The sequence below is a fragment of the Tupaia chinensis genome, unplaced genomic scaffold, assembly GCF_000334495.1.
Source record: "Tupaia chinensis unplaced genomic scaffold, TupChi_1.0 Scaffold000355_1, whole genome shotgun sequence".
In the NCBI taxonomy this organism is placed as follows: domain Eukaryota; kingdom Metazoa; phylum Chordata; class Mammalia; order Scandentia; family Tupaiidae; genus Tupaia; species Tupaia belangeri.
Genome location: NW_006159850.1, coordinates 8,967,909 through 8,982,875, shown reverse-complemented (window position 1 = coordinate 8,982,875; position 14,967 = coordinate 8,967,909).

The following is a 14,967-nucleotide window of genomic DNA, read 5'->3' as shown; positions in this document are numbered from 1 at the left end:
AGATCTGTACAAAGCGCAGTGTCAGAGGAACAGAAGCCAGGACTAGGAGGGCCCAATGGACCTTGGGTTTTATTCAGGTATAAGAGAAACCATTGAAGCCATTCACGGCAGAATGATCTGTATCGCATTATTTTTCACATTTGTTTTGTTATTAATTTTTGTTTTATAGAGAGAATTTCTCAGTGTTGCAACCCTCCTGCTTCAGCCTCTCAAGTAGTTGGAACTACAGGCCAAGCCTAAGCCTCTGACTTCAGCCAGATGAATAGTAAACCTACCAGTGTGTGCTACCCTGGCTGAGCCTAGATAAGCTTTTTCTTTCTTTCTTCTTCCCTTCTCTTCTTCAGTTTTTTTGCTGTAGGGCAAATGCCCTCACCAGAGAAAGACAGAGAGGGAGAAAGGGTGCAGCGAGGGAGAAAGGAGAAATTACTCCCAGGTGGATGGACACCTCACAATCCTTTCTCCTCTGTTCCCCTCTTGGGATTTTGAGCATACATGCACATGTGCCAAGAGTGATTTTCAAGCTGCTGGGTCCAGGACTCGAACTGCACAGTTGGCCATGCAGGGCCCAGCGCCTTATCCTTCATGCCACCTGTTGGCATGATAAACATTTTTTTAAAAATCACCAGAGCACCAAACGTAGGGGACAAGAGAAAGGAAAGAGTTGCTTCTTTTCTGCTAAAGCATCCACCAAAGGGGCCTCCTGAAAGAGAAGAAGAAACTTCGCTTCTCTTTGGAAAGCTGCGAGTGTAGCTTTCACTTCTCAGAGCAGAGCAGCGGGCAGCTGGTCAGCTCATGAGGTCAGTGGAAGTTCCAGGCCCAGCCGTGGACAGGGCCGCAGCACCTGCTGGTATCTGGAGGAGACCCCTGTGCTCCCGTCATTGACCCAGAGGCCTGGCGCTCACTTCTCACTTGAGGGCGTCTCTTGAAGAAGAGCCAAAGACTCTGGACTCTATTCCCAGTTTCTCCACTTGGGGTGTGGCCATGAGCACCCCACCCTAATCAATGTCCTCCAGCTTCCAATGTGGCATGGGAAAATGGGAATTTCAACACTTACATCATTCGATGTGAGCATTAAATGATATAACACGATTGTAATGTCTGGCAGGGCCCAGCACTTAATAAATAATGGGTGCTGCTGGGGTACACTGGGTGTAGACTGAGAAACAGCAGGGTGATTCTCTGCTGCCCTGGATTTGTATTCTGGTGAGGGAGAGAAACCATGACCCCGTAGAAGGGTGCAGAGAGCACAACACATCAGCGGGAGGACAGGCCGAGTGCGGCTGAGCATACAGGGGGCTGTTTTGTCAGGATCATTAGGGATGCGCTCTGCAGAGGTAGAAGTTAAGCCAAATTTTGAGTATTGAGAAGAGATGTGAAATACACAGCTTCCAAGAGAGTCTAAGATCCGGCCAGGTGACATCTGTGACTTGGTTCAAGAGCCTTAGTTCAAGAGCCCCAGTCAAGCTTGGGCCGTGTGACAGAGGAAAAGAAGGCCAGGGTTAAGGGTTAGGGAAATGTACAAAGCGCAGTGTCAGAGGAACAGAAGCCAGGACTAGGAGGGCCCAATGGACCTTGGGTTTTATTCAGGTATAAGAGAAACCATTGAAGCCATTCACGGCAGAATGATCTGTATCGCATTATTTTTCACATTTGTTTTGTTATTAATTTTTGTTTTATAGAGAGAATTTCTCAGTGTTGCAACCCTCCTGCTTCAGCCTCTCAAGTAGTTGGAACTACAGGCCAAGTCTAAGCCTCTGACTTCAGCCAGATGAATAGTAAACCTACCAGTGTGTGCTACCCTGGCTGAGCCTAGATAAGCTTTTTCTTTCTTTCTTCTTCCCTTCTCTTCTTCAGTTTTTTTGCTGTAGGGCAAATGCCCTCACCAGAGAAAGACAGAGAGGGAGAAAGGGTGCAGCGAGGGAGAAAGGAGAAATTACTCCCAGGTGGATGGACACCTCACAATCCTTTCTCCTCTGTTCCCCTCTTGGGATTTTGAGCATACATGCACATGTGCCAAGAGTGATTTTCAAGCTGCTGGGTCCAGGACTCGAACTGCACAGTTGGCCATGCAGGGCCCAGCGCCTTATCCTTCATGCCACCTGTTGGCATGATAAACATTTTTTTAAAAATCACCAGAGCACCAAACGTAGGGGACAAGAGAAAGGAAAGAGTTGCTTCTTTTCTGCTAAAGCATCCACCAAAGGGGCCTCCTGAAAGAGAAGAAGAAACTTCGCTTCTCTTTGGAAAGCTGCGAGTGTAGCTTTCACTTCTCAGAGCAGAGCAGCGGGCAGCTGGTCAGCTCATGAGGTCAGTGGAAGTTCCAGGCCCAGCCGTGGACAGGGCCGCAGCACCTGCTGGTATCTGGAGGAGACCCCTGTGCTCCCGTCATTGACCCAGAGGCCTGGCGCTCACTTCTCACTTGAGGGCGTCTCTTGAAGAAGAGCCAAAGACTCTGGACTCTATTCCCAGTTTCTCCACTTGGGGTGTGGCCATGAGCACCCCACCCTAATCAATGTCCTCCAGCTTCCAATGTGGCATGGGAAAATGGGAATTTCAACACTTACATCATTCGATGTGAGCATTAAATGATATAACACGATTGTAATGTCTGGCAGGGCCCAGCACTTAATAAATAATGGGTGACATTTGTGGAGCACTTGCTGGGCCCCATGTTAAGTGTTTTATATATCTATTATCTCATTTAATCTTCACCATGCAAGAGGTACTGTTTTTATTCCTCCATTTAAAGATGAGGTAAGATAATAGGCCCAAGATCGCAGTCCAGTAAATGAGGGAGGTGGGAGTGGAACCCAGATTCTAACTCTAGAGCCAGGTTTTTATCTCTTACCTTTACCCCCTACTTGGAAGCTGTTCTGAGGGTCATTATTGCTCATTTGTTTAGTGGGTAATTTATGGAGCAGCTGTTCTGTGCTAATCACTGTGTTTGGAAGCATCTATTTAACAGAGATTTGCCTCTATGCCTGACCTACCAGGTTGTCCACTAGGAACACGGCAAAGCCCAGCCATGGGCTGCAGAGTGGACGAACTCCATGGCAACCCAGTGAGGGTCTCTGGTTGGGGGTCAGATTTAATAAAGGTACAAGATACCTAGCTAAATGTGTATTTTGGATAAACAGTAAGTCATTTCTAGTAGAAATATGACCCAAATATCATGTCCTGGGAAGATGAGAGGGCAAAGGCCACAGGGACATGGAGGTTGAACGGGAAGAGGTAAGTCAGTAATAAATTCCCGAGAAGTGAGATGACGTACCAAGAAGGAGGAGCTTGCTGAGCTGAAGCCAGGAAAGAAGGGCACTTCAGCAGCGGGAAGGGCATGCCTGAAGGCACAGAGTCAGAACAGAACAAAGGACTGCTGTGTGGGTTGGAAGTCAAGGCTGGGTCCAGGGGCTTGGTCCTGAATGTCATGTTGGTCCAAGGCTTGGTCCTGAATGTCATGTTGGGGAAAGGTCTTTGTTTCATGTCAAATGGGGCCACCCAGTGTTTCTACAAAGGGCCCTGGTGCTCAGTGTGTTCGCAGGGGACAAGATGGAAAGTGAATGAGTAAGTGAGTGGCTCCGTGGATGAGATTTAGGAAAAGAATCCACTTTCCTGGATCAGGCTTGAGATATAGGAAAATGTACCCCTCATGTAACTTTTATAAGAAAAATACAAAAGAAGGGAAACAATAAACTCAAGATTTCAAAGCCCACTGGGGGAAAATGATGAAAAGAGAGAGAAGAAGTAGTCCTGTTTTGGAAACACTCTTGCTCCCAGGACATCGAGCGATGAGACTATACTTTGCATCATGGTGTTGGCACCGAGAGGGAAGGTGAGGGCTCTTGGGAGACCTCTCAACTGCCTGCATCACTCCTGGAGGCTCGATCCCTGCACCCTGAGGCATGTGAAAGCAGCACCCTTGCTGACAACCAGGTTTCCCAGAGGGCTAAAGAAGTAACGGGAGAGAACTGCAGCCCTCGGAAAAGGAACTATTTAGTTCAGTAGAAGTGACATGATCTTGGGAGAAAGTGTCCATGAACTTGTAGCTACTAAATTCCTCCTCTTCCTTTTCCACAGGAGCATCGCAGAGTGGTGGGTGGGTGTAGTTACTGCATAGATATCTGTGCAGAAGGCTCAGAACATTCCCAAATGTGGGCGTCTCCCAATTCCTATGTAAGCTCTCCTAGGGAAGGAAGGCTGTCCTCTTCACTGCACATCTTAAGTGCTCACAGCTCTGCTCTTGGGAAGGCTGTGAGTTTGGCTCCTGCTTCCCAGAGCAGAGCAGGGGGCGGCTGGTTGGCCGTGAGCTCAGTGAAAGTTCCAGGCCCTGCCCTGTACAGAGCAGCAGCACCTACAGATACGTGGGGAGGCTCCCAGAGCTTTGCTATGTTCTCAGTAAAGTTTGCTTAATTCATAAACGTGAATTGTGTACTTAGGAGACACAGAGTGACTTTGCAGTTACTTTAAACTCATCAAGTCTCAGTGTCCTCCTCTGTGAGGAATGTGGGCTGTGGTAGTACCCACTCTTGGTGTCAGCTCGAAGATGAGAGGAATGATGTGTCTCATCACCATGCCTTCCTGTAGTCGGAGCTCAACTACTGCCGATATGGCTGTTGCTATTACTATTACAACAATGAGTTTATGAGCAAACATTAACAGTTATGTTACAAACTAGGAAATGGAGGCCCAGAAAGACTAAGTAACCAGACCAGAAGCATCCAGCTGATGGGAGATGGAGTCTGGATGCAGAGTTCTGCAGGACACCCGGCCACAGCTGGGACAGAAGGCAGGAGATGCAGTGAGCAGGCAGACGAGCCCTCCCAGAGACCGTGCACTTGGCCTGTGCTGCTGTAATAGCTGACCACAAGCTTCATGGCTTAAAACCACACAAATCTGGGCTGGCTCAGTGGCACTGAGGTAATGCACTGCTGAAACGCTGCTGGATCCACATAGAAGGCCATGGGTTCAATTTCTCAGTCAACCTCTCCACACTGCGGGCTCATGACCCTGGTAGATGGGGAAGGGTTGAGGGGAGGGGATTATGATGTGAGACTCTGCTGAGGTGGCTTGTCCTTCTCTGCTTCTCACTCTCATGAAAGCAAAAAATAAACTTCAAAAACAAAACCAAAGCAAAACCAAAAACGTCCACACAAGTCTAGTCTGTCACAGTTTGGGAGGCCAGAAGTCTGTAATTGAGGTGTTAGCACAGACTTGCTCTCTTTGAAGGCTTTAGGGGAGACTCCTGCCTTGCCTCTTCCAGCTGGTGACAGCTGGTGTCTCTTGGCTTGTAGGCGCATCACTCTCACCTCTGCCTTCATCTCCCCTTTACTCACTCCTAGATTCACTTCCCTTCTTGTCTCATCCAAGATCTCTCATCATTGTATTTAGGACCAACCCTAATCCAAGGTGATTTCATTAATTCAGTTATATCATTAATTTAATTATATCTGCAAAGACTGTTTTTCCAAATAAGATCACATGCAGAGGTTCTGGGTGACATATCTATTATTTTTGTGGGGGTGCAGAGGGCACCAATCCACCCACTACAGAGGCGTACACCTTCAAGAGTGAATAAAGGATAGACACTTGGTCTGGGAAAGCAGAAGGCTGGAATTAGTTGGCGCTAAGCGACAACTACCAATGCTATTGGCACGATCACATGCTCCCAGCATGGCAGTTGCCAGTGACACCTTCACACGCCATCTCTTGAACCCTTGCCACAGCTGTGCGACTCACATACTGTGACACTCCCCTTCACAGAGCAGGCCCAGGAAGCTCAGAGAAGCAGCTGGCTCAGGGCCCCACAGTAAGTGGGAATCAGGATGTGAACGTAGATGGGCTATCTCTGGAGCCCTGGCTTCACGAAGGCACATGTGTGTGCAGAAACACACTCACACACGTGCACACATGCACTTGCACATACACACACAGGCCTTTTGAGTTCTCATAAGAACTAGAAGAACAAAGCAAGACACAAATGTAGTGCTCGAGGCTGATGTGTAAAACTAAAAGATGACAGTGCGAACGAAGGCAGGAAGACTCAACTCTTCATTTGCTTTTGTCTTATCCATCAAAGGGAATGAGCTTAAGCTAGAAAGAACAGAACAAGCATGGCTCGGAAGGGGACCAAAACCAAGATAAGTGAGCTGATAAAGAGAGCCCCAGTCTAGGCAGAATGGATTAAAGTCTTTGGGGAAGGTACCTGACCAGGGTCCTGCTGTGATCCTATGGAACTCTGATAGGCCACGACATTGAACAAGGAGAGGCAATAAAGCCAAAAACGGAAACTAGCATGACCACGCTCCAGACAGCCAGAGCCTGACGATGGCTCCACCTCGCCACCTGTTGTGCAACTGCTGGCAACCACTTCATCAATTTCAGTCTCAACTTTGAATCCACATAATACAACTTTATTTGGAAAGTCTAAAGGTCTAGCTAATTTATTGGTTTTTTGTTGTTGTTGTTTTTTGGTTTTTGGTTTTTGTTTTTTTTTAGCAGACTGAAGATTTTCTTGATGACATCATGTACATCTCCCTTTGTTTCCAGAATTTATAATTCTCTACAGAAAAAATTTTGGTGTCTGCCTCATCGAGTTGCAGTGAGGACTAAGGACACGAACACGTCGAACAGTACTGAGAGCTTCAGGCATCGCGAGTGCCCAACACATTTGATGTAAGACATTTTACCCAAATCAGTATCCAAAACCATTGATGAACAGTTTTTCCCCTCCCATTTAAATGTTTTCCCATCCCAAATGGTGGCATTTAAAAATCTGCACTATAAATGATATCTAATTTAGCATAGCATCTATATTTAATGAATTTCTGTTGGATATAGCAACATTTAATATATTTCAACAGAAATGATCATGACATTAGGTTTTCTACACCCTAAATTAGTTCTACAAGCACAGAGTTAGAGAAGGGATTGGCAAGCTTTTCCCATAAAGCACTAGATAGTAAATATTTTAAGCTTCCCAGATTATATACGGTTTCTGTTGTAACTATTTAACTATGCAGTTTTCTCAGGAAAGCAGCCACAGAGAATATGTGAATTAAGGCATGTGACTGCGTTCCAATAAAACTTTATTTACAAAACAGATGGAGTCTGGATTTGGCATCCAGGGCATAGTCTGCTGAGCCTTAAACTTGGGTGCTGAGAAGTTTTGCAGATATTACCAGTCATTCTTGAGGCATACAGGGAAACAGGATAGAGTCTGGGAGCCTCTGCCCAGGAAATGAATAGATTTTCAAAAGAGAAAAAAGCAAATGAAGGATTCCAGAAGGGATAAGCTTGATTTTGGTCCTGAGGCTCAGAATACCTTGCCCCAGGCAATTCACATTGTAAGTGGCAGCTGTGGGGTTTGAACCCGGCATGCTGGCCTCAGAGCCTGCATATTGAACTGCTCCACTTCACAGCCTGTCAGAACAGGGGGTGGCCTGCAGTGCAGGGGAAATCTCTGTGGGTGTGCAGCAGAAGCTGATTGGATTTTTAAATTTTAAAAGTGTCTTAAAAGCCCACTTTCTAAAGAATGGCTTGGGGCAGGAGCTGGGAGTGGGCAGCAAGAAGACCATTTTGGGGGTCCCTCCGGTATGATGGAGAACTAGCTCTGAAGCTTGTGACCATCCTTGGCTTTTCGTAAACATTCCCATTTTCCAGATAGTTCTCTCGTGATTTTTTTTTTTAGCTTACTTTATCTCTTTCATAAATGGGAGACAGGTTGAGAGAGAGAGATGACCCCATGACAGGGTCCCGACACTGTAATCAACCCCCAGTCTTTAGCCAGGCCCAGATCATAAGCACATGTGTGCCCCGTGTACTAAGGGGATCTCCAGGCTTGAACCAGGAACTTTCCCCTGTGGGACTGCCTTGAAGAGTATTGCTTTCCTGCCATGCGGCCATCTCACCCCTCTACGACGTTTATTGCTAGAGAATGTGTTTTATATTTTTGAAGGATGTTTGCTCTCCAGCGTAGCCATTTCTACAGTGATTGTCTCTGATAGTGAGACTGGTCAGGGAGGGCTGTGTCTATGTACAGGTAAAGCCATGAGTTAATATTTGGCAAGAGATAAAGCCACGAGGTATTGATTGGACAGTGGCATAGTTAGCTTTTGGGAAAACTCACTGTAGTGAGCCAGCCCCACCCAGGGTGATCTAAAAGTAGCTAAGGTAGAAATAGTGCTTTCCCAGCTGTGATAGAGTTCTAGCTTTTTCTATTCAAATGATACACACTTTGGTAAACCATAATAATGCCACATGTCAAGCCTTGCATTGTCTTAGGGATCATGTCTTGATTACTCTGTCACTTTGAATCTTCCCAACCAGTCCATGAGGAGGATACTCTTAAAAATCCTCTTTTATAAAGGAGGACACGGAGGACACTAGGGCTGGCCCTGTAGTGTAGTGGCTACTATCCCGGTAGTAACCAGATTCACATGGCTGACAAGGGTTTGAATCTTGGACCGGCGGCTGAGAAAAACACATCAGGCACCTGAGCATGTATGCTCAAAATTCCAATGGGATGGGGAAATGGAAGAAAAATATTGTATTGTTATCACACTCCATTCTCCATTGAGGTGTTTCTCTCTCACGCTCTTTCTCTCTCTAGTGAGTGTATTTGCCCTCTGGCAATTAAAAAAAGAAAGAAGGACATGAAAGTGAGCACTAAGGTTCACTTTCATGTCCTTTGAGTAACTGCAGTAACATCAGCCCACCTGTCAATAAATATCTTTGTGGAGTGTGGAGTATTGCTCTCTCCATTACTAAGTCTGATTGTGCCCAAATCCTGTTAGGGGCCAATAGGACTTAAGTGAACCTTAGTTTTGAAGAGTCTTTGAGATAGGAGAATCTGAGCAAACCCTCGAAACTCCCTCAAGCCTCAGTTTCTTTCTCTGGACAATGGGAATAAGAATACCCAACCCTCAGAGTTGTCAGGAGTAAGTAAAGTAACACAAGTTGTTTTTATCCTTTTATCCTTTTTATACTCATTAAGAATGAGCCTATGGGGACCAGCAGTTGGCATAATGGTTATGTCTCTGGACTCCTATGTAGTCGACTACAGTTCAAGTCCTGGACCTGGTGGCTTAAACTCCTGCTGTGTGTGTGTACGTGCATGCCCAAGACCCGGAGAGGAGAATGGAGGAGAAGGGATTGTGGTGTGGCCATCCCCCCGGGGGTGATTTCTCGCTCTTTGTCTCTCTGTCTTTCTCTGTCTTTCTAATGAATGCACATGCCCTATAGCAAAAACCTCTCAAAAAAAAAAAAAAAAAAAAAAAAGAGCCTATAGAGGTGATCAGCCCCTGGCCAGTAGATGTCTAATATATATTCTCTCCTTGAGAGTCTCATTGTTTCCACACTGACATTCAGAGGGTGGTGCCTGGCCAAGATGATCTTCATTATGTATGAGCTCAAACAGGTGCAAATCAGAGTCCTGCTAAATAAATTCAGATTTTGTTCATGGAATAGCCTACAGACAAGAAAATACAATTTGAGGAATGTATTGAGGGTAACTCCAGTTTTGAGAACCCCTTATTTCCCAGAGAGGAAAACTGAGGCAAAGGAGAATTCTATATCCCTGCAGGTTTTTTTTTGGGGGGGGGGCAGTGGAAATAGTGGGGTGGGGCCCAGTATGTATATTCCTTTTCTTTCTTTCTTTCTTTCTTTTTTTCTTTTTTTTTGATCTGTTGCCAGTTTCTTAATGAAATAGGAGGACTAGAGGGAGCTAATTCTCTGCAGATCTAAAATCCCTCTAGCCAAGCCAGCATTTGTATGAAAACAAAGCTTATTGAGGTTGGGCAGGGAAGTTGTCGCTGCAACTTGGGAGTCTTTCATTTGGCCGATATAACTCCATTAGGCTTTGGAAGTGAACCCAGGTAGTAGGGAGGGTTCTGAAAGTAATATGCTCCAACCAGCTTGTAATTAAAATGGAACCCTTTGAAGAATCACTCCTCTCTCAATTGCTCCAGCCCCCTTCTATCTGATTAAATGCCAGGGAGCTGCTGCCTTAAGCCTTGGCTAGCTTTCTGCCAGGCATTTAACTATCAGTTTTGCATTGCCTATATATTTCACACTAGGAGTATATCTGGATGCAGAATCGGGTGCATCCTTGCATCTTTTTCTGGTGTCCACCTTCAGCGCTTCCTAATAACCACAGCTCTGAAAGAAAGAAGGGCTGTCTTGCAGGCCCTAGCCCCTGCCCCACTATTTGACCCACTACTTTCCCCCTTCCCATTGTGATTTTTTAAAAGCTCAAGTTTCACTTCCCATATTCTGCTTCTTGTTCTTCCTGGAGAACCGGACGAAGCAAATGACACCAGGGCACATTAGGTTAAAAGAAACCTTATTTCCCCCTCTCTGCTAGAAAAGTCAGACGTACCAAAGTTGACTGATCTTCGAAACCCAGTTCCTCCTAAGACAAAGGCTGCCAGTGAGTGACCGAGAAGTGGGTTGTAAGGATCTGACTCTCGCTTGACTAAACTGGACTTTAGGGAAGTGAAAGCTTGCATCAGACTTTTGCTTCCAGAAAGATTTATATCGGAAAAAGTGCTGTGCACAGGGAATCTCATGTCACCTGTATCTGGTAATTTTGGTAGCATTTGTTTTGGGACTGTAGTGCAATTCATAAAGAAAAATACAAGAAGTAAATAATTGCATTAAAAATGTTGCTTTCCAGGCCAGTCCATGGTGTGTGATTGAGGCTACCTAGATACCTCATAGCTGACTGTGCAGTTCGAGTTCTGGACCCAGAGGCTTGAAAAACATGCTGGATGTGTGTGCATGTGTGCCCAAAATCGTGACAAGAGGGAGATGGAAGAAAAGGCATTTTGGTGTGACCATCCCCCAATGGGGGTGCTTTCTCACTTCTCTGTCTCTTTCTGGCTAGTGCATGTGCCCTCTGGGAAATAAATAATAACCAAAAAAAAAAAAGTCTTTCCAAAATTTTCATAAAGAATTATAAAAAAATAAAAAACTGTACAGTACACAGCAAAACAGAAGAACTATATTACCTGCATATATGATGGAAGTGGATCCAATCAATGGTAGTATCTCCTCCCACCCCGACACTTGAATAACCTCAACTCCCATCCCTGTGCTATAATATGGACCCAAGACTTTTGTCATCTTCTGTAAAGTAAAATAAAATCAAGTTTAGAAACGTTCACTGTCATATTGGTTTGTAATATACAATTTTGGTAAAAACAAAATGCTTTCTATTCAAATACAGATCCAAAACAAATTCCAAATTGCTCCTTTCAACTTAATTATCTTTCCAAATCCCTTTCTACATGGACATGTGGGTTATGTGGACAATATCCATACTATTATCATCAGGAAAGTCATGACGTATGTTGGCGTAGAAAACTACATCGTGACTTTCCCAACAACCTAATATATAAAGAACAAATATACGCATAAAATAAACACTACGTTATCATGGAAAAATAGTGACAGATTAAACATTAGGAAAGGGCCATCTAATCAACAGAAGTTTAATCAAAGATATTTCAATTAAAATACACTTGTACTATTTTTTACTAACAGCAAGAAGTGAATTGATTCGATTGAATCAATGCAGGTAAAGTATGAGCTGCTAAAGCCCTACCCTATTGCTATTTTCACAAGAGCAAAGGTTATCCACATATGCAGCATGGCGACCCAATTGTATAGTTCAACCTCATTTATGCTGGATCTTTCTTTCCTTTTTTTTTTTTTTTAAGAGAGATTTTTTGCTATAAGGCGTGCACACTCACGGTAGAAACAGAAAGACAGAAAGCAAGAAATCACCCACTAGAGGGAATGACTATGCTGCAATTTTCATATCATCAACTCCACGAGGTTGGAAACTTTGTTTAATTCATGGTCATATTTCCAATATTTTTGACTTAGAGGATTTTGTGGCACATGCCAAGTACTCAGCAAATATTTGTCAAAGGATTTATTAGATAATAATAAAAATCAAAACTAGAGTGCCCTTGTTCTAATTTTGCTGCTATTTCTTGGGTACTAGTTTACTTGGCATAGAACTAAGATACTATTTATTCCTTCACCTGTGTATATTACTTCATTTAATCCTAACCACAACCCCCTTAGATTAGACAGTAAAAAATGACCATAATAATAATTATGGTAGCCAATATTTGTCAAGTATTAGCTCTATGCCAGACAGTTTTTATTTGTTTGTTTGTTTTAAATACCAGCTTCTGGAATCCTTATGGCAACTGTATATGGTCAATTCTATGACTAGTTCTATTTTACAGATGAGTAAACTGAGGCCTAGTTTGATGAAATAAACAACTCACCTACTCAGGAAGACAGTCAAGTTAGACTCCAAAAGCAACTAAGTCTGTCTTCATGGTCGGCACTATCCTGTACTACATTTTACTGCCCAGAGGGGAAGTCACGTACCCACGACCACCTGGCTCTTGAGTCATTTCAAGTTAGGATTCAGGGCCAGCTACTGCTGACTTCAAGGCCCTGGTGCTTTTGGTACTCTACTGCCCAGTCCACCCCCTGCATCTGGCCTGTAGCAGATGGCTGGGTCCACGCAGGTGTTCCCCTGGCTGTAGGTGGTTGAATCAGTTCAGGAATAGGAGCCACAGTCTTCATTTCTTATCTCACCAGACATGAGGCCAGGGCCCTCATCTGCATTGTCCCTTACATCCCTTGGACCAGAAGAACTGAAAACTCTGATGTATTCCCAGGAGCTCACCTGAGTCTGTTTTGAACCAGGCCTGTTCTAAGTTTTGTTATGGGGCTCTTGTGCTCACCAGAGAGAGAGACAAAGAGAAAGAGAGCGAGAGAGAGAGAGAGAGAGAGAGAGAAAGAGAGAAAAAGAGAGAGAGAAAAAGAGAGAGAGAAGGTGAGAAAGCACACCCCAGGGGAGATGGCTACATCACAATCCCTTCTCCTCCATTCTCCTCTTGGGATTTTGGGCATGCATACCCAAGTGCCTAGTATATTTTTCAGTGGCAGATCTGGGACTTGAACCACTATGTTGGTCATGTGGGATCCAGCCACCTTAACCACCATAGCACTGGAGGGTCTTATTTCAGAGAGGTTTGTGTATACAGGAACAAAACACCTGATGACAGTGAGGTTATGGAGGAATTCTCTTCCTACAAAACCTGCTAACAGTAAAAGGAGAGAAACTCTCCTCTGAAAACCTGAACCCCAAACTCCCACTGTGGATTCCACACTTCCACAGTAGAGGAGGAAAACTGGCACAGAACGAGGTCATAGAAGGGCATGAGCGCACAGCTGCAGAAACATATTCTAAAGAAGCAGGAAGTGAGTGTATCTCCAGATGAGTAAAAGTCAACATAAAGTTTCAAGAAACAGGAGAAAACCAGGAAATATCTACCCCCCCCAAAAAATATAATAACTCTTCTCCAACAATGGATAATATACAAGAGATCACAGAAATGTCAGAAAAGGAGTTCAGAATAGTCATTATAACAAAACTTAGTGAGATGCAAGAGAAAGTAGACAGCCAATCCCAGGAGATGAGAAAACCCTTCCATACTTGAAGGAGAAACTCCACAAAAAGACACTCAGAAGAAGAATCAAACAGAACATCTAAAGGTAAAGAGTAGAATGCAGGAAATTAAAGCCTCCCTCAAAAGTATGAACAGCAGATTAGACCACGCAGAAGAAAGACTTTTTGACCTTGGAAACAAAACTCCAGATTTTACTCAAAGTAACCAAAAAGAGTGTAAGAATAACCATTAAAAATGAGGACAACACATGGGAAATCCTAGATACCATTAAACAGCTGAATAGCTGCATAATAGGTATTCCAGAAGGTGAGTAGACAGGTAAAGGCATCAAAAAATCTCTTTCAGGATATATAAGCTTAAAACTTTCCAGATTTGGAGAGGTATACAGGAATCCAAATCCAGGGGGGAAAAAAAGGACACCAAGTAGATTTAACATAGGAAGATCCTTTCCATGGCATACAATGGACAGATTGGTAAAAATCAAAGACAAAGGCAATATTCTAAAAATGGCAAGAGAAAAATGCCAAATTACTTACAAAGGTTACCCCTTAGACTGACATCAGACCTGTCAACTGAAACAACACAGGCAAGGACAAAATGGGAAGGCATATTTAAAACTTTGAAAGAAAAACAATTTTAACCAAGAGTACTCTATCCTAGCAAGTTTATCATTCAAATGAGAAAGAGAAATAAAATCATTCCTAGATAAGCAAAGGCAGAAAGAGTTCACCAAAATTAAACTAACACTTCAGAAAATACCTAAGGGAGTATTATACAAGTATAGCTGAAAGGAGATAAATAGATAAGAGAACACAAAATAACTAGAATAAAAAATAATAACAAAATGACATCAGGGATAAGTCCTCACATATCAATGATAATATTGAATATCAATGAATTAAATTCCCCAACTAAAAGGCTAAAAAATAAGATTCAACTATTTTACACACAGCAGGATTAAGTTCTGATCTTAATTAGTTCATAGTCGCCAGGGCCAGCAAGTGACATGATGTAACCATGCTGGACTCCCACATGGTCAATCATGGTTCGAGTCCCGTACTTGGTGGTTTAAAAAATTAAACCAAGCATGTGTATGTGCATGTCCAAAATCCTAGGAGAGAGGAGGGAGGGACTATGGTGTGGCTATCTGCCTATGGGTTGATTTCTCACTCTTCCCCTCACTGTTTCTCTCTCTCCCTCCAGCAAGCGCATATGCCCTGCCCTATGGCAAAAACCTTTAAAAATTTTTTAAAAAGACAGGCCCTGGAATTTGATAGAAAGTAGATGAATATGGAAGATTTGTTGCTGAGTGAAGTAAGTCAGGCTATGAAAGAGAGACATTGTATGTCTCCACTTAATGTATACTGACTGTCCACACTCTAAGGTAGAGACTGAAAGAATGGAGAACATAAAAGCATTAAAAATTGTAATGGACACTAGAGACAAAGTGGAAAGAGAGGGGAGGGGAAGAGCG